General features: G+C 40.8%; 1 pseudogene; it reads right to left on the bottom strand.

Annotated features, from left to right (window-relative positions):
- Nucleotides 1-291: 291 nt before the first annotated feature.
- On the bottom strand, nucleotides 292-1,331 carry LOC131189109 (small ribosomal subunit protein RACK1-like; annotated as a pseudogene).
- Between the last annotated feature and the right edge of the window lie 18,410 nt (nucleotides 1,332-19,741).

Consider the following 19,741-nt stretch of genomic DNA (forward strand, 5'->3'; position numbering starts at 1 on the left):
CGTTAGTGAGAGTGTGTAGTTCGGTTTTTAGTTGTTGTTCGTCAACTAAGCGTTTTTTTCTGGAGATGAGTGTCTTGGAGTTGATCTGTGCTGGGTGGTGGTGTGAGAGTGCGTGCAGATAGCGGTTTGCGTGTGTTTTCTTCTGGTAGATGGCGTGTCCTAGGGAGCCAGTGGGTTTCCTGTAGACTAAGACATCTAGGAAGGGAAGTTGGTTGTTAACTTCTGTTTCTTTTTTTTAATTGAGTGATTTGTACATAATAGTTTATGCCTTGTGAGTCAACTGTGCTCTCATCAGGTCCCAATAGTGACCTGCTAGACACAAACCAGGTTATCTGTGTAGCCAGCAAATAGTGTCTGCCCATCCGCAGACCAGGCCAATGAGGTGCACTGAGGAGGTTCTGCCTTGCTGCTGCTGGTGATCACTTCCTGTTTAAGCTTATCTACAATGATTTTACCTTCCAGATCCCATATCTTGATGCTGGGACCAGTGGCAGCACACAACCAGTAGCGGTTTGGGCTGAAGCATAAGGCATTGATGATGTCCCCACCATCCAGTATGTAAAGGTGCTTGCCTTCATTCAAGTCCCACAGCATTGCCTGCCCATCCTTGCCCCCGGAAGCACACAATGACCCATCAGGAGAGACAGTCACTGTGTTCAGGTAACCAGTGTGCCCAATGTGGTTAGTCTTCAGCTTGCAATTGGCCAAGTTCCAGACCTTAACCAACTTGTCCCAGCCACAGGAAACAATGATGGGGTTGCTGCTGTTGGGGGAAAAGTGTACACAAGACACCCACTCAGAGTGGCTTTCGTCTTGCACAGTGTACTTGCAGACACCTAAGGTGTTCCAGATTTGATGGTTTTGTCCCTGGAACCTGAGACGATTTGGCGGTTGTTGGAAGAGAAGGCCACACTCAATATGTCCTTGGTATGGCCCACAAAATGACGAGTGGTTGTGCCTGTAGTAAGGTCCCAGAGGCGCAGGGTGCCATCCCAAGAGCCGGAGAGGGCAAACTGCCCATCCGAAGAGATGACCACATCACTCACAAAGTGAGAGTGGCCTCGTAGGGCTCACTGGGGAATGCCATTGTTAGTTTCGTCTCTTGTTAACTTCCACATGATGATGGTCTTATCGCGTGAGGCGGAGAGGATCATGTCTGGAAATTGTGGGGTGGTGGCGATCTGAGTCACCCAGCCGTTGTGGCCCTTTAGGGTACCACGCAGGGTCATCTGCTCCGTCATGGCAACGGCTGAGAGACCTCGAGCTCCCGTGGCGGACGGAGGATGGCGTCGGATTCAACGGAGGCCCTTTGCCCGGACCTGCCAACTTGCCCAGGCCTACAGAGAGAAAACATGGTGAACTGTATTTTGGGGTGTAGGCTATTGAGGTGTGTGTGGAAGTTGACAAGTTTTTCTTTCCCGTGTGGCCAGATTATGAAGGTGTTGTCTACGTATCTGAGCCAGAGTTTGGGTTTGTGATCAGATTTTTCTAGAGCTTGGGTTTCAAAGTGTTCCATGTAGAGGTTGGCAATGACAGGTGAGAGGGGTGATCCCATGGGTGCTCCTTCTATTTGTTTGTATTTTTGTCCGTTATAGATGAAGTATGTGTTGGATAGGCAGTGGTTGGTCAGATCTAGGATGTGCTTGGGGGGGTTATATTTGTTTTGGATAGCTGTCAAGGCTTCTTTGATTGGCACTTGGGTGAAGAGGGATATGACATCAAAGCTCACGAGTACATCGCTGGGCTGTAAGTTTTGTTTCTTTATGATCTCTATGAACTGGAATGAGTTTTTTACGTGTGAGGCGATGGATTCTGCATAGGGCTGTAGTTGTTTGGCGAGAAATTTGGCTAGGTTTTGTAGAGGTGAGCCTATGGAGCTGACTATGGGTCTGAGTGGGGTTCCTTCTTTGTGTATCTTGGGGAGGCCATAGAGCTTAGGGCATCTGGATGATTTCTCTCTGGGAATGATTCTTTGTTGGATTTCTTCGCTGATGGGGGAGGCTTTTATTTTGGATCTAGTGGTTTTTTCTAGGTAGGTGGTGGGGTCTGTTTTTAGGGGCTTGTATGCAGGGTCTTGGAGTAGGTTGGTTAATTTGGTTTGGTAGTCAGATGTGTTCATAACCACCATGGCGTTGCCCTTGTCTGCTGGTAGGATTATTATGCTGGTGTCTTTTTTCAGGTTAAGTAGTGCTGTCTGTTCCTCTTTGGGTAAGTTGCTTTTGGGTGGCTTGCTGCTGCAGAGGATGTTGGTGATTTCGAGTCTGATTTTGTTAGCGTCATCGGGGTTGATTTTGGTCAGGCTGGTTTAAACTCTGCATATAATGGTTTCGGTGGGGATGTGTTTGGGAGTGAGTGCAAAGTTGAATCCTTTGGAAAGGACATCGTTTTCAGCTTTGGTGAGGATCCTATCTGAGATATTATGCACTGTTTGTTTCATGTGTGGCTGTGAGGGGGGAGGGGTTTGTTTCTGGCGTTCTTGTAGTCTTCGGAGTTTGTTGGTGTGTGTGTCTGTCTTGAGGGTGGTCTGTGTTTCGGCTCTCCAGACGGCGAGTTGTTTGGATTTGTCCCAAAGTGCAGGGTGGATCTTGCTGCTGAGTTTGAGGTGAAGTGTGAGGAGATCTTTGTTGATTTGATCTAGGAGGAATCTTTTTGTGTGAAGTTCATTTCTGATTAGGGCCAATTCTGTTCTTTTTAGGATGTGTTTGGCGGCTGCAGAGTTGGAGTGGAATTTCAATTGGAAGCATGTGGGGATTAAATTTTGATCTTGGCAGTTTTGTAGGAATGCAAGGTCACATAAAATGGAAGCTCTTTGGACTTCTAGTTTTTCATAGGTCCTGGTCAGATGGTGGATTTCCTCCCCGTAGAGGTGCAATATTTGTTTCCTGAGGTTTTCGCGGGTGTTTGTATGTAGGTCTTTGGTTATTCAGGTTTTCTCCTGCGTAAAATTGGAAGTGTCTTGGCGACGTTTCGATGAAGTCTCATCATCTTCAGGCTGGTGTTTACTGCTTCGTGCTCCTAGAAGCACGAAGCAGTAAACACCAGCCTGAAGATGATGAATGAGACTTCGTTGAAATGTCGCCAAGACACTTCCAATTTTACATGGGAGAAAACCCGAACAACCAAAGATATATATATATATATATATATATATATATATATATATATATATATATATATATATATATATATATATATATATATATATACACACACACACACACACACACACACACACACGTATGTATGTATGTATTTTGAGAACAAGCACTCTGCCCAGTATCCCAGGGGCTATCTCTCGAATCAGATGGTCTGAACATTTATGTCTATCAGAACAGAGCACCTAAACCACAAAAGGTAAAGCAATTTCATGCTTGTCATTAATGCTGTGAAATACAAGGTACTATATTGAATTATTTTCAAATTAAGCTTCTTACTTTCTATGGATCGCAGCACAGGAAAAATATCAGAATATATTAATTCACTGATCATGACCCAAGACTACAGTGCATTGTAAAAGGCATAAATTGATGCATTTGCATCCACAAACATACACATACCTGTCTTAGCATCCTGGTGTGCCTCTGCTATTTTTAACTCCAATTTAGAATGGAAGAATGGTTTCGTCCTATCTTTTTAAAAAAATCTTGAATTACCTCTTCTGTTTGTTCTCTTTAGCAATGTAGCATTCAAACTGGAATTTGAATATTGTCTTGAGTACTAGTTTCAGATATTTCAAATGCAAACATTCCTTAATGAATCTCATGTTCCCCATCTCTTCTTCCTCTTGTGAACTTCCATTATCTTTCCAAAATTTCTCTGGAATTGCATAATGAAATCAGGTACAGGTGGTGTTGGGATGGACAGTAAACTTTTAATAAAACCTTTTAATAGTAGGATTTAATAATAGAAAACATTTAAAAATATTAAAGTCTTCATGTTAAATTATTTTTAATCATCAGCATACAAATTATCACCCTATAGTCATCCATCCAAACTTCAATTCCCTTTCATTTTCTTTTTCTCCCCTTGGGATAACTATATGTGGGCTGCAAAAATCTGGCTGACCATTGGATGGAAACAAAGAATGAGTCTTCTAAATTTCTTTGCTACAATCCAGATCTTACTCGGATTGGTTAGTCCTAGTTGAGACAGAAGGACTTGGATCCAAAGGACTAAATGTTTCATTTATCTAAACTCCTATAGGTTTGGGGATTTGCTATCACCATCACACTCAGAACTTCTTCTGTTCTCTTCACCAAACACCTTAGTTGTTGGGACCCACAGGCATCCACAGTGAATTGACATCATCTCAAAATAACAATACATGCATAGAGACAACATGACACATAGCCCAATATTATGTTCTTGCATTTTCTATACTGAACACCTCTCTAGAGGAAGTAAAAGTAGCAAACACTTTGGGGAAAATAAACCGTGAAGAGCTAGGGTTCTTATCTGAAGAATAACTAAAACTCAATGTGGTTAAACATTGAGTCAAGCAATGATAAGTAGGATCCCATGGCAGAAGAAACTAATGAGAAAAGGATTCAAAATTGGTGGGAGTATTAAATATTAATAATTATATTCATTATTTAAATATAATTTATATACACACATATTACTACTATTATTAATTTACTACTAAAGACAACATTGAAAACCATCCCAATGGAAGAGGAGGAGAACAGAAAAAAACAGCATGTCTATGCTAAACACCGAGAGAAGTTTTGAAGACAAAGAACAAAAATGGGGAATGCAAACTAACAGTGGTAAGAATACAAACAGTTATTTTTTATTTTTGTCACAACAGTATATATAAGCATATGCATGAAATAATTATACAATATATAAGCATAAGTATGTATATTAATTGGATATAATGAAAGGAAGCAATAGGACAGGAACGGTAGGCACGTATGTGCTCTTATGCACACCCCTTACAGACCTCTTAGGAATGGGGTGAGGTAAATAGTAGACAGTTTTTGGTTGAAGCTTTTGGGATTTTGGGAAGAGACCACAAAGTCAGGTAGTGTGTTCCAAGCATTAACAACTCTGTTACTGAAGTCATATTTTCTGCAATCAAGATTAACTCAGAACTGTGGAACTGTGTCCACTAAGTGAAAGTTCAAAAGAAAAGAATTAATATACAAGCTAGTCAATAAAGGTGATAAAGTGCATAGCTATTCCACAGTTACATTGGTTCAGTCCTTATTAACTAAATGTACGTGTTCCTCTAGGTAACTGGAAAAACCCATATGAAGGGCAGGATAGAAACCTTTGAATACCATAGAATGTGCAGAAATGAATAGACTAACACAAAGACAAGGAAGACACTGAATATTTTTTAATATGGGATTCATTTTATCAATGATTGACAAGCAGAAACAGAAGTTAGATTAAAAAAAAAATACAAGAGAATGACCAATTTTGTAAAAATGGCCCACCAAATAGATAAGTAAGTACTGCTGTTATTACATGTTGATTATTAATATTATGATGAAGCATTACTGCTATTATATGATTAATACTAATATTATGAATACTATTGTTATGATGATGATGATTGCTCAAATTAATTGTACCCAGACAACACACTGTTTATATAGACACTGAAATTTTTGCTCTTTCTATATTTAATAAAAATAAAACATTTTTTTTTAAAGAAAGAAACCTTTGAATACCACTTTACTTTGAATTAGTTTAAATCACCAGGAACAGATGCATTGTATGATAGGATACTGAAGGAACCAGGTGGTGAACTGGCCAAAAGTATTATGCATTATTGTGAAGAAATCTTGATTTTTAAATAAGTTAGGCACTAGGCTAGAAACCAGATGACTGTGAGTTCTAGTCCCATTTTAGGCATGAAAGCCAGCTGAGTAACTTTGGGCCTGTCCCTCACTCTTTGCCCAACTCCGCATACAAGGTTCTTATTGTGAGGAAAACATAAGGAAGGAATATTAGGTATTTTTGTCTCCTTAATTTGTTTATAAAAATAATAAGGAAGGATTTTTTTTAAAAAAGCCTTTAAAAAAATCTTGAAGATTGTGAACTTGTGAGCCAGATAACTGGAGAAATGGGTCTCAAAACAGTGAACAAGAAGATCCAGCCTGGCCGAGATAATTGAGAAACTTTTAGAGCAGTTCATAATAATATTGTGTTGAAAACAATTACCAGGAAAAAAAAAACACAGATTAACAGAGTTGGAAGGGACCTAATAGGTCATCTAGTCCAACCTCCTGCTCAAGCAAGAGACCCTATACCATTTCTGACAAATGGCAGTCTACTCTTTTCTTGAAAGTGTTAAGTGACTTCTGAAGTTGTGAATCAACATGGATGTGAATCAACCAGAATCAATATAGATGTGCCTAGAACATTTTTTCCCAGATTAACCTTCTCTCATTTTTTGATTGGTTCAAAAAAAAAAATCCTTAACAGATTGGAAAGTTGTAGATGTAGCTTAATTTTAGCAAAGCATTTGACAAATTATCTTGTGACATGCTGGTTAGGTATGGATGAGATTGTATGCCATATTTAGTTAAAAAATGTACACCAAGAAGACATATGTTCTGTCCCCCACCTCAGTCCGGGAGGCACATGAACTGACTCAATTAGCCAGCAATTTAGTCCACGGCAGCTATCAGCTCTGGCAGCAAACCAGCAAGCGTCTGCCAAGGTTTTCTTTATCTTCCTTGATGCCGGCATGTCAGAAGCTTGTTACCGGAGCAACCAGGAAGTCAGGAACAAACAGCAATCCAAGCCAAATGCTCAGTCAAATAGTTCTGCTCAAGTTTTCTCCAGTCAGTTTGGTTTGTCCATCACGAAGTAGTAGTAGTAGAAGTGTGGCGCCATGACTCAGCACTTTCTAGGCCTGCTCCACCCCTTCTTCTATTGTTCCCGCCTCCCTTGTTTATGAAACCGGGGATCTAACCAGGACTGATTGTTCACAGCTGGGTCTGGAAGCGTTGCCCGGGCGGGGGGAGATACAGGAGACAGAGGCCTCATCACCTCCTCCACCTGGCCTGCCTCTGGCTTCTGGAGCTGAGCCAGAGAGGCCGGCCCTGAAGAGGGGAGCCCTAACGGCCCTTCCCCCTCACTCTCTGAGTCACTTTCTGGCAGGGGGCCAGGCCCGTGGGGGGGGGGCTGGAGCCACAAAAACATAGGTGATTTCTTATGAAGGTAGAATTCACAAAGAAGTTACCAAAATGAACACTCATAAAGATATTCTTCTGTATTTTTATTAATGAATTGCACAAAGAGATAGAATGTTCATCAAATTTACGGAAGACACAAAATTAGGTAATATAGTTAAAATCCTGGACATGACAAATAAAATTCAAAAAGATTTCAATAAGTTACAAAAATGGGCTGAAAGAAACAGAATAAAATTTAGTGGAAGACTCAAGGTGAATGTATTTACACTTTCATATGGATATTTTCACATTATTTTCTCTCATTGAACAGAAGTAGGGACATGATGGCCTAAATGACTTATAATGCCATTAGTCAGACGGAATGCATAAAATGATCTATAACAGTGAGGGCTAACCTTTTTGCCATCGCATGCCAAAAGCGGGGAAAGTACGGAGGGGGTCACGTGCGCGCCTGCCCACACCCATAATTATATGCACTCTGCCCCTGTGCATGCATGCACAACCCCCCCGCTTTTGACATATGATAGCACGGTGGGTCCAGTAGCGCCATTTTTTGCTATCCCCAGGCTCCAGAGCCTCTCTAGGAGCCTGGGGAGGGCAAAAATGGCCTTCCCCACCTCCCTGGAGGCCCTCTGGTGGCCGTAAATGGCCTATTTGCTGACTTCTGGTTCTGGAAGTTGGCAAATGGGCCATTTAGAGCCTCCGGAGGGCCTCTGGGGGGATGGGGAAGGCTGTTTTCACCCACCTAGAGAGGGTCTAGAGCCTGGGGAGAGCAAAAAACAGGCCTTCCCTCCCACAGGCCCTCTGGAGGCAGGAAACAGCCTATTTCCCTACTTCTGGTGGGCCCAGAAGGCCCAAAAATCAGCTGGCTGGAGTTGAGCTCGTGTGCCCACCAATATGGCTCCGCATACCACCTGTGGCATGCATGCCATAGGTTCACCATCATGGATCTATAAGATTCCCATGCAGCCTTAAATTCCAAAAGGTTTTATATCCCTGAAGTAAATATTTAGAATACATGCTGATACAATATCTGGATCAGGTCCAGGATATTTCTGTACTGTAGGATATATAAAGGATTTTTTTTTAATATCTCTTTCAGGCTAGGCCCTGTTCTTCAATGGCATACAAATTTCTGTACAAAGATTTCTTTCCTAAAAAGAAAAAAAAAAGCATATGCAGGCAGAATAGCTGCTGGGAATATTCCTCTCTGAGCTGTCATTCTAAGTTTCAAACAAAATAACCCCTCTTTTGTATAGAACTGCTCACAATATACTGAATGATGCATTTCTGTTTTTTCGAATGAAGCCAGGTGCTTTTCTCCTTGTTTGCATTTCTGAACCAATGACATTCTCATTTAATTCATTCCCCTGTGCTTATTGTTACTCAAATTAAATCTCATATTAACGCATAATGGTCTGTGACCTGTGCCTCACTTATCTACCACTAAAAGAATATTAAACAATTCTTTGAAAAATCATTTTGATGCAAAAAAAAGGAAAAAAAGGTTCCTGGAAGAATACTAAATCAAACAGAAATGGAAATGTGAATGGGTAAATTATCCTGGGGAAAACAAATGCCGGTTCATTTGATAGGACAGGATGTACTTCCTAGATATCATGCACACAAAGCTTGGAAGTAATTCAGCTGATTTTCTTCATCTCAGAAATAGAACAAGATGTACTTAAAAACCAACACTGTAGGGGGATGGGATGATCCTAAGAAATTTGCTTCCTTTAACGCCGCACTTTAGCATTTTTCAAGTTGGATACTTTTTTAGTAAGAATCTTTTTTTAAACAAAAAGTTCCGCCAAAAATTTGTCCAATCTGATAGAAGTTATACTATTTTGTTGAGCATATAAGTTAGCTGAAGCAGCTCTTGTAGTTAAAATAATAAATAAAATATTTTCAAAAATATTTTGTTAGCAGCAGCACTGAGCTATTGTGGAGGAAGGCAGTTTTATTTGATTTCTAGCATTTTGTGGTATAAAAAGGGTGTTGCCCAGGAGTGAAATCCAACAGGTTCTGACAGGTTCTGGAGAAGCGGTAGTGGAAATTTTGAGTATTTTGGAGAACCAGCAAATACCATCTCTGGCTGGTCCCAGAGTGGAGTGAGAATGGAGATTTTGCAATATCCTTCCCCCAGGAGTGGGGAAAGATTGGGATTTTGCAGTATCCTTCCCCTGCCACGCCCACCAAGCCACGCCCACCATGCCCACTGAGCCACGTCCACAGAACTGGTAATAAAAAAATTTGGATTTCACCAGTGCCACCAAGCCATGCCCACTAAGCCACACCACGCCCGCCAAGCCATGCCCACAGAATGGGGTAGTAAAAAAAAATTGACTTCACCACTGGTGTTGCCAATACAAAACTGTGATGGACTGGCACTATCTTGTTCATGAAATGGAAGAGCAAAATTGAACTTCACAGAAAATCAACTTTGAATTTAGGGTGAAGGTGGGAAGATGAAGATGGATGCCTCATCACTTTTTTAAAAAAAAACATTGATACATTAAAACATTAAAAAAGAGGGGCTTTACTTGTGTGGTCACCTCCACTATCTTGGCATCCAGGACACTACTTCTACAGTCCTCTTTTTAAAAGCCAAACAAAACTGAAACTTTTCCCTTTTTCAGAGGGGGGGAAATGTCCCGTTTTCATTCACTGAAACGTCCTCAGCATGGGAAAGCCATTGTTTCTTTCAGAATAACAATAACAGAATAACAGAGTGGGAAGGGAATTAACTAAATCAGGAAACTTTATAACATTCCAATCTTTTCTTAAAAACCTTTAGTGTAGGAGTACCCACAATTTCTGGAAACAATTCCTTCCACTGATTAACTGTTCTAACTGTCAGGAAATTTCTCCTTAGTTCTAGGTTGCTGCTTTCACTGATCAGTTTCCCCCCCTTTGCTTCTTGTCCTGTTTTGGAAAATAGGTGGACCCTTTCTTCTTTGTGGTGACTCCTTAGATATAGGAACATTGTTATCATGTCATCATGTCACATCTAGTCCTTCATTTCATTAAACTAGACCAGGGGTGTCAAAATCATGGTGTCACATTGTCACATGACGAATCGTTACTTTTCCCACCTTCACTAAAGGGTGGGGATGGGGGTGGCCAGTGCGTGACGCATCCAGCCCACAGACTGCGAGTTTGACACCCCTGAATTATACATTCCCTATTCCTGCAACTGTTTGTCGTATGTTTAGCCTCCAGTCCCCTAATCAACTTTGCTTGCTTTTCTCTGCACTCTTTCTAATGTCTCAACATCATTTTTATATTGTGGCAATCAAAACTGGATGCAATATTCCAAGTGTGGTCTTACCAAGGCATTATAAAGTGGTACTTCATAATCTCATGTTAATGATGAGGACCCTGTAAAAAGCAAGGTGTTGGTACTGAACCACAGACATTGAAAAGGTAAGAGACCAAGCACCTCTGCTTTTCTTCCGCAAGCCTATTTGAAAACCTCTCTTTCTTTTCAGCCTGAAACAAATGAGATCTTTTCAAAAGAAAGCCATTTGCTGAGGCACAGAAGAACAAGCTCTTAATTTCCACTTACATTAAACTGGCTCATTTTACAACTTGTGTGTAGGGAACCTGTTGATGTCCCACCCATTAATTAATTCATGTTAATGTGATGAATGTGTTTCCGTATGTGTGTTGGAATTTAGCCTAAACAGGGTGAGTTAAAAGCATAGATAGCTGAAATAGAGGGAGGGAGAAAATGGACTCAGGATTATCCTGGGTCTAGGCAAGGCAATCTTAAATCAATGACAGGTCAATCAATAGGGCAGTCTAATGGGGCCAGAAAAACACAAGCTGAAATTGTAGATGCTGAGCTCAGATTTTGAATGAATCTGCCACTGTAAATGAACAATAACTTAAATTATTTGGAAGAACAAAAGCCCCCATGACCTCATTCTTTTTTATGGCACAAATCAACTGGAAATTGAATTCAACTGTGAAATAGTCAATATAAGTAATAATTCCCGTAATAGCTACATATGAAGGGACTGTACATATGGTGTATATATTTACGGTACAATTGTTATTTCTTTTTTTTTCAGATAACACCACAGAAAAGCTAACGTACACTTGAAGTGTCAGCTATATTACACAGATTTTTCTTCACAAGATATTGTAAAATAAAATACAATACCTTTTTCCAAGCTAATTGTGAACTTATATAATAAATAGAGGTTTTTTCAGAAAGAGGAGGAAAAAAATGCATTTTATTGTAATAGGGGAACTTCATCTTTGCTGGAAATAGAATACTCCAAAACTGAAAAATTAAACATCTTGCCATGTGTTATAGCTAGAAATATAGCTACCCCTTTCTATTAAAGAAAACACAGATAGTTTATTATTCTGGGGAAGAATGATAAATTCCCCCTTAGATCTCCCTGGTTTTGGGGTAGAGTTACAATTGAACACCTGTTAAAAGATGGTCTTTTTATTTTTTTTATGTTTGTCTTTGGGTCATTCATAATTTCTGTTTTTTTGGGGGGGATTTTTCTTACTCTTTAACTCTAAGCCACCCAGAGACATTTACAGCTGGGTGGCCTCCAGATTGAATAAATACATAATTTAAAATCAACAACAACACTATATAGAAAGGAAAGATAATCAAATAAATGAATAGAAATGAATAGAATAGAATAGAATAGAATAGAATAGAATAGAATAGAATAGAATAGAATAGAATAGAATAGAATAGAATAGAATAGAATAGAATAGAATAGAATAGAATAACAGAGTTGGAGGGGACCTTGGAGGTCTTGTAGTCCAACCGCCTGCTTAGGCAGGAAACCTTACACTACTTCAGACAAATGGTTATCCAACATCTTCTTAAAAACTTCCAGTGTTGGAGCATTTACAACTTCCAGAGGCAAATTGTTCCACTGATTAATTGTTCTAGCTGTCAGGAAATTTCTCCTTAGTTCTAAGTTGCTTCTTTCCTTGATTAGTTTCCACCCATTGCTTCTTATCCTGTCCTCAGGTGCTTTGGAGAGTAGCTTGACTCTCTCTTCTTTGTGGCAACCTCTGAGATATTGGAACACTGCTATCATGTCTCCCCTAGTACTTTTCATCAAACTAGACATACCCATTTCCTGCAACCATTCTTTATATGTTTTAACCTCCAGTCCCCTAATCATCTTTGTTGCTCTTCTCTGCACTCTTTCTAGAGTCTCAACATCTTTTTTACATCGTGGCAACCAAAACTGAATGCAATATTCCAAGTATGGCCTTACCAAGGCATTATAAAGTGTTACTAACGCTTCACATGATCACGTGATATATAGTATCAGGAGTCCTTGGTGCTCTCTGAGCTAGCTTGTTTTCTTGCAGATGTTTCATTACCCTAACTAGGTAACTTCATCAGTGCTAGTAATCAAAATGACCTTTTTTCCAAGTTTTCTTATTGGACTGTTTTCCCCAATGTAAGCAGCCTTAAGGTGTGTTGTCTTTAGCTCCCAGAACTTGCCAGCCCTCATGGCTATTGCTTTATTCACTAACATGAAAAATGTGTTAAGTAGATGAAAGTTGTTTTAGGAAAATGTCTTTCTTTTCTCAAGGCACAAATTTTCTCTTTCCTGTCCTGTTTAGATTCTGCTGTTAATAAATTCAAATGGCAGAGTCAGCTGGCAAAGTAAGCAATACAATTAAATTTAAGCACCTGGATAGAAACAAAAATAAAGGAAATGAAGAATGGGACAATAAAGAATATTTAATGTGACTGAGTAGTTTTGGAGACGAATGAGCGCTGTGTTTATAAGAATGGGAATGGAAATCAGGAGTTCTGATGGAAGAGTTGCATATCTGCAAGGTGATTTAGATAAGGAAGGAAGAAAGAAGAAAAAAAGGAAGAAGTTAATTTCTAGAAATGTACACCAACATATGCACATGTAGAGAAAAGGTCAAACAGTATGCCCAAAGCTAGCTCTTTAGAAAACAGTTCCATTCTCCATCTCAGAAAAGCATGAAGAGACATTTCTTTTTAGTGATGCTTCTAATCAAGTCTAATGGGATCCCTGAATGAAGGAATTTTAAAAATTGTTACATCTATATCCTGGATGCGAAAATGTCAATGGCAAAGTGAACTATACAGATTTTAAAAAGATGCTTGTATAGGCTTGGCCTTTTATGCTTTTTCAGGGATTGTCTACCCCCTTTCTCTTCAGTTTGAGGAAGCTAAAGGACTTTCAGAAGCTTCCACAAGGTATGATAAAACAACAAAATCAAGATTGTAGACTTGACAGTGCAATCAAATTCTGCACATTGTTTATATGCATAATTTTTGACCATATCTTTTGGACAGCCCTGAAAAGTTTGACTGTTGATGGTCTTCCTTGTCACAGAAGGAACTTGTTAACACAAACACGAAAGCCAAATCTGCCCTCTCCTTTTAAAATATACAAAAATGAATGAATGAATTCAGGTTACAATCTCTAGTATGACTCGTGGATTTTATTATGATTCTATCAATCATTAGTTTTCTTTCTGAATGAATGAAGCTACACATTCTCTATAACACAGTACTTAGAGGTAATTAAATTAAGCTGTACTCTTCATATACATTACAGTTATTATTCATTTCAGGATTGAAACAGTTTAACCAAGGGGTTATAATTATTATGAATAGAAGCACCTGTAGCCATTAAAATGAAGTTATAGTCAGATCTTTTTATATAGTTGTCTGAAACTCTATGATTTTTTTTCCCCAGATAATTGCAGCAAAACAACCATTTTAGGAAAGCTTTAGCATAATTTGTGGAGTAATACTGGTACCGTATGTAGTGTAATACTTGCTTAGCATAGGTATGCAGGGTCCATTATTTCTACCCTTTCTGCTTAGCATGTAAATTGGTACTTTTTTTTTCATCAAAAGTATTTAGTTTAAGTAGCAATTTGACTCTACCATCTAGTTATGGAATAATTTCGCTGTCTTAAAGAATAGCCTTTTTTAAAAAAAAAAACAGGTACCATATTTTGAGCTGAATGAGAGAATTCAGATAAAGGATATTTAATGTTCTCCTCCCCAACAGAAGTTGTAACAATCTCAGATGCCCATTTCACCACAAAGACAAAGACAAATCAGCAGCTGTGCATACAATAAGCATAGCAGAGAGATTAAGGCTGATATATGGAAAGTTCAAGACTGTATTAAGGTTAGATGTAATAATTGTGGTTCTCTAATTTAGAACTGTAACTTGAAAACTTTAATTTGGTAACAATGTAGACATTTGTCATTTCTTGGGCAAAGGATTGACTAATGTCCAGTATCTAGAACTTGAGTTCTTATTGTTATCTTTAATTAATAAGTGGGAGGGTGGGAGGGGAGGAAGAAGGTATCATTTATATCCAAACTAGCTTTCTAGTGTCCTCTTTGGAATCTCCATCCTTACATCCCCTCTATATAATTTTTTTTAGAGGGATGTCTGGTGTGGCCAAGTGCCAGACTTTTCTGGGCAATATTAGAACTGCAATTGGTGTGAGTGTTGAGCACTGAACAGAAATATACACTATATAAATTATTGTTTGCTGCCAGTTTTACCTTCCTGGTTCCCATTTTCCCAGGGTTTTCTAGGATTTGTGCCTGAGTCCTCTCGCCCAACCACAAGGTAAATCTTCTCGCACGCCTCTAGACATGATATCCTTGAAATTATCTATCATCTGTCTGTCTATCTGTCTATCTGTCTGTCTGTCTGTCTATCTATCTATCTATCTATCTATCTATCTATCTATCTATCTATCTATCTATCTATCTATCTATCTATCTATCTATCTATCTATCTATCTCTAAATACCGATATCTGTATCTACCTTTATCTGTGTGAGTAGCTTTAACTTTAGAATTCTTTGGACATCTTTTAGTTAGCCACCAGGCTACTCAAAATTAAGTGGATTCCCCTTAACTCATTGCCAACCTTTTGCTTATATACCTGCATAATACTTTTCTCATTTTTGGCAAATCCCTGCTTCTTGCCATAGCAGCTTCCATAACTCGAAGAACCACTATCCCAAGAATACTTCTTGTCTGCTATAGTTATCCAACCACATAGCTTTGTTCATGGCAAATGGAGAAAAAGCTTCTCAGTATGCAGTATCTTTAAACCTGTCGTGTCTCACTCCTCCGCTGACGGCCGGGTCAGGGAAATCTGAATCAGGCATGCCTCTGCAGCTCTGCCAAAGTCCTAGCAAAGTTCTCAAGACAGGCAGGAGACCAGAAAGTGACTTCAGCAAGATATGTTAGACTTTGCCTGACTCAGAGAATGCCAGAAAGCAGATCCTTTATATAGGCCATGGGGTGTGGCTCCATGACTCAGCACTTATCCAGGCCTGCCCCTCCCTTCCTTCTGTCGCCGCCGCCTATCAATTCTTCTGAAGCGAGGGTCACTCCAGTCTGCAGCTGTTGGCAATTGACCTTCCTCAGGCTCACATGCTGTGGGGGAGGGGGAGGGGTCTAGTTGCTCCGTTTGCCTGACATGGAGCCAGAGCTGGGGGCTGGAGGTACTTTTTCCTCCTCAGCCTGTCTGGGCATGGAGCCAGGGCTGGGGCCGGGAGGCATACTAGGACATTCCTCAGCGTTTGGAAGCAGATAAGAAGGCCCCGGCTGCGGTGAAAGTGGACGAGACACAACAAAACCATATCAGTGGTGAAATCTAAAAATTGTCGCTACCGGTTCTGTGGGCGTGGCTTGGTGGGCGTGGCTTGGTGGTTATGTCACTGGGTGGGCATGGTGAACTTGATGTCACATACATCACTCATTGTTAGAGCAAGGAGTTGCACGTTCTGCCCTTCTGAAGCCCCCAATGCTTTGAGTTTCCCTCTGCCATCTCGCTTGACTGCCCAAGCAAACCTCGGAGCTTTCTCTTGCCCTGCTCTCCATCCTGGAGGGCTGTGCATCCCCCCCACCATTCCTCCATACAAACTGTCCACCCTGTTTCTGCAAAGGCAGAATCGCCCCTGCAGGGTGATCCAAAGAGGGGAGTGGGATGCTGCAGAAAAGGCTACCTTCTACCCATGCCTCCTGTGCCGGCTTCTTGGGGCTTGGGGTTCTGAAGCAGCCACTGGATTCTCACTGGGCCAATTGCCTGCTCTCTTTAACCGCTGGCGCCACTCCAGGAACTCAGCCCACAGAGTCTGATTCTCTGGGGGAAGGAGGCTCAGCTGCACCACTGCTTCCCGGCAGTGGTGAAGCGGAGTGAGAGGGGTAGAAGCCCCCTGCATGGGGAGAGGGCCATGCCTGGCCATGCCACTGTGCAGCCTGTGTCATTTTCCGTTCAGCCTGGGCGGTGGCAATTACCCGAGTGGGCCAGTGCGGGTAGCCCTTCATCTTGGCACTCTCTTGCCCACTGCTGCTATTCTTGCTGCCTTCCCACCCCACCTGGCTGAAGACATCCACCTGCCTGAATCAGAAGAAGGAAGAAAGCGAATGGCAGTGCCGCAGTGGTGCTCTGGGAGGGCAGGTGGATGTCCCCAGGCTGCTGCACATGTCCCAGGGCAGTGCAGCAGCGGCATCTCCACTGGCCGGGCCAGGCTGGATGCCAACCTCGGAAGGCAAGTGGACATGGGGGACTGCCGAGAAGGCAGTGTGGAAGGCAGGCAAGCATGGCAGGACTGCGGGGAAGGGAGTAGGCTACTAGCTCCCTTCCCCACAGCCCTGCCATGCTTGCCTGCCTTCTACATGGCCTTCCGCTTGCCTGCCTTTGCAGGCTGGCTACGGGGATGCCAGGAAGGCTACATGGAAGGCAGGGAAGCATAGCAGGACTGCAGGCCGTGGATCAGTTTGGGGGGGTGTCCAGCCAGCGGTTCCTACTGGTTCAGTGAACCAGCCCCAATGTCCGCTACTGGTTCACGCGAACCAGTCCAAACCAGTAGCATTTCACCCCTGAACCATACATAATTTAGGCTATTCTGTTCTTCGGTACTTTATCTCTTGGGGCTGAGCCTTGGCACTGGAAAACAATTTTCAGAAAACTGAAGATTGAGAAATACTTTTTTATAGGCATCTCCCGATTAGAATTGGCTCAAATTAAAATTTCTGCTTTCACATTACCAGGCCCAGCACACCATTGTTTGAGATATAGTTTCACATATAGTTTTTTAAATCTCTTTTTTAAAAAGAACTCACACCAATTCTGGTTTTTGAACTCACACTAATTCTGGTTTTTGAGGAAGTTATTTTCCTGTTGTCCTGCTGATGCAGCTGCTTATGTTATGTCAAATCAAATCCATCATCTATGTTAAGCCGCATAACCCTGCATGATATTGAAAAACGGTGGGCAAAACTCACGTAGGTACCGAGGATCACAGGGTGTCATCTCAGTCAGAGACTGTGAAGGCGGCCAAGTTTGATCCTCCAGTTCCTTAGGCCTTTGAAGGAAGCAAAAAATAGGCAGTACACATGTGTGGAAGCTTTTACTCAGTGTGAAAAAGAAAATATTTCAGTAGGTGTTGGCTTCTGAACTCCTTGCAGGTAATTAATCTTTTGGCTGCCTGAGGTTGCTGAGAGCTGCTGCAATTAGTATGAATGTCACATAGCTTTCTATCAGGAAAGCCCATCTCTTCTATAACTGCTGTGTATGCACAGTATGTAGGTGTGCATAGGGTGCGAGAAAGGGAAATCAATTCCTAATAAGAAATTGATAAAGGAACGCAAAGAGCTTTCCTGGAGTTGTTACTATTTTTTCCTTCAAGTCATATCACCGCTTACACTTAACCCCTAAATAGTTTTCTGAAGAAATGTGTAACTTGCACTCTCTTCGTTTTCTCTTTCAGTAATCCCAAACCTTTCCTTCATTTATATTTACACCTTGGTCTATAACAGGATTTAGTAAGGCAAAGAACTATTTTTTTTTCAGTTTACCTACCTATGCTATTTCATATAAGAAAGAAAAGCCTTGTTTCACAATGGACAGATAGCTGCAAAACTTGATGGAGTTAGCAGATATAGCTAAATTGACTGCTTTGATTAAAGAAAAGAAAAGAATACAAGTCATTTTGTTTCTATTTGACTATTTATTTATTTTGTCAATCATATATAAGATAACAGGTAAAAGTATAAACATAATTTGGATACATGAAAAGAGAAAGTAAAAAGGAATATTAGGACAGAGATGGTAGGCACGCTGGTGCTCTTCTGCATGCCCCTTACAGACCTCTTAGGAATGGACTGAGGTCGACAGTAGACAGTTTAAGCTTAAAGCTTTGGGGTTTGGGGAAGAAACTACAGAGTAAGGTAGTGCATTGACCACTTTGTTACTGAAGCCATATTTTCTGCAATCGAGTTTGGAGCAGTTTACCTTGATTTTGTATCTATTATTTGTTCGTGTATTGTTGTGGTTGAAGCTGAAGTAGTCATTGACAGATATTGTGGCAGATAATTTTTTGTACTGTGCTTAGGTCAGACTGAAGTCTGCGTAGTTCTAAGTTGTCTAAGCCCAAAATTTGGAGTTTGGTGGCCAAACCAAAGGTATTTTATTGCGAGCAGAGGAGTGGAGGACTCTTCTTATGAAATATCTCTGGACTCTCTCGATTGTATTTATGTCCGATATGCAGTGCGGGTTCCAGACAGATGAGCTGTATTCAAAGGTTGGTCTAGCAAATGTTTTGTATCCTCTAGTTAGTAGTACAATATTACCAGAGAAGAAGCTACACAAGATTAGGTTAACAACTCTTAGTGCCTTTTTGGCAATGTAAAAAAAACTCTTAGTGCCTTTTGGCAAAGTAAAACATTTTTTACTTTGACATTTTTTTTTTTACTTTGGGTTTGGCTGATTGGATAGTTGTTTGTTTGTTTGTTATAAAAATAGCTAATATATATTATTATGTAAAGGTAAAAAGCTGAGGTTGTAGGTCTAATTCATACTATTATCTAAAAGTAAAAAAGTTGAGGTTTGATGTTATTATCTTATTTCAGGGGTGTCAAACTTAAGGCCCACGGACTGCATCCAGGCCATGGGGTGCTTAGATCTGGCCCATGGAGCCGCCCTGAAAACATCGAAGGACCAGCTTGGGGGGGAGGCACACCCCCCCCCCCAACTTCCCTTTTCACTGGCAGAAGGCTACAGGAGGCCATTACGACCCAAAATGGAGTTCACGAGGGCCACGAGCTCTGTTTTTGCTGGCAGGAGGCCATTACAGCCAAAAATAGAGCTCAAGAGCCCATTTTCTCTGGCAGAGCACTCAGGCTTCCACAGGCGCCCCTGACAAGAGTGACATCAAGCTGGCCACACCCACCCTGGCCACATCCATCCCAGCCCCCCCTTCCCCCGAGGTCAAACACAACCCTGATGCAGCCCCTCAATGAAATCGAGTTTGACACCCGTCTTATTCTATTGCACCAAAGAGAGAAGTCAATGCCTTTTCTTTCTTTTTCCCTACCTTTTCCCTTCCCTTTTCCCTCCCCTATTTCTCCTATTATTTGCTTTTTAATTTCTGTATTTTATATTATAAACTAATAAAAGAAATAAAAAGAAAAAATAAGGTTGTATGTTATTATTTTATTCTATTGCACCAAAAAAGAAAAAAAAATCAGAAATCAATGCTTTCTTTTTCTTTTCCCTTTTAATCCT

This window comes from Ahaetulla prasina, chromosome 1 (assembly GCF_028640845.1).
Source record: "Ahaetulla prasina isolate Xishuangbanna chromosome 1, ASM2864084v1, whole genome shotgun sequence".
NCBI lineage: Eukaryota > Metazoa > Chordata > Lepidosauria > Squamata > Colubridae > Ahaetulla > Ahaetulla prasina.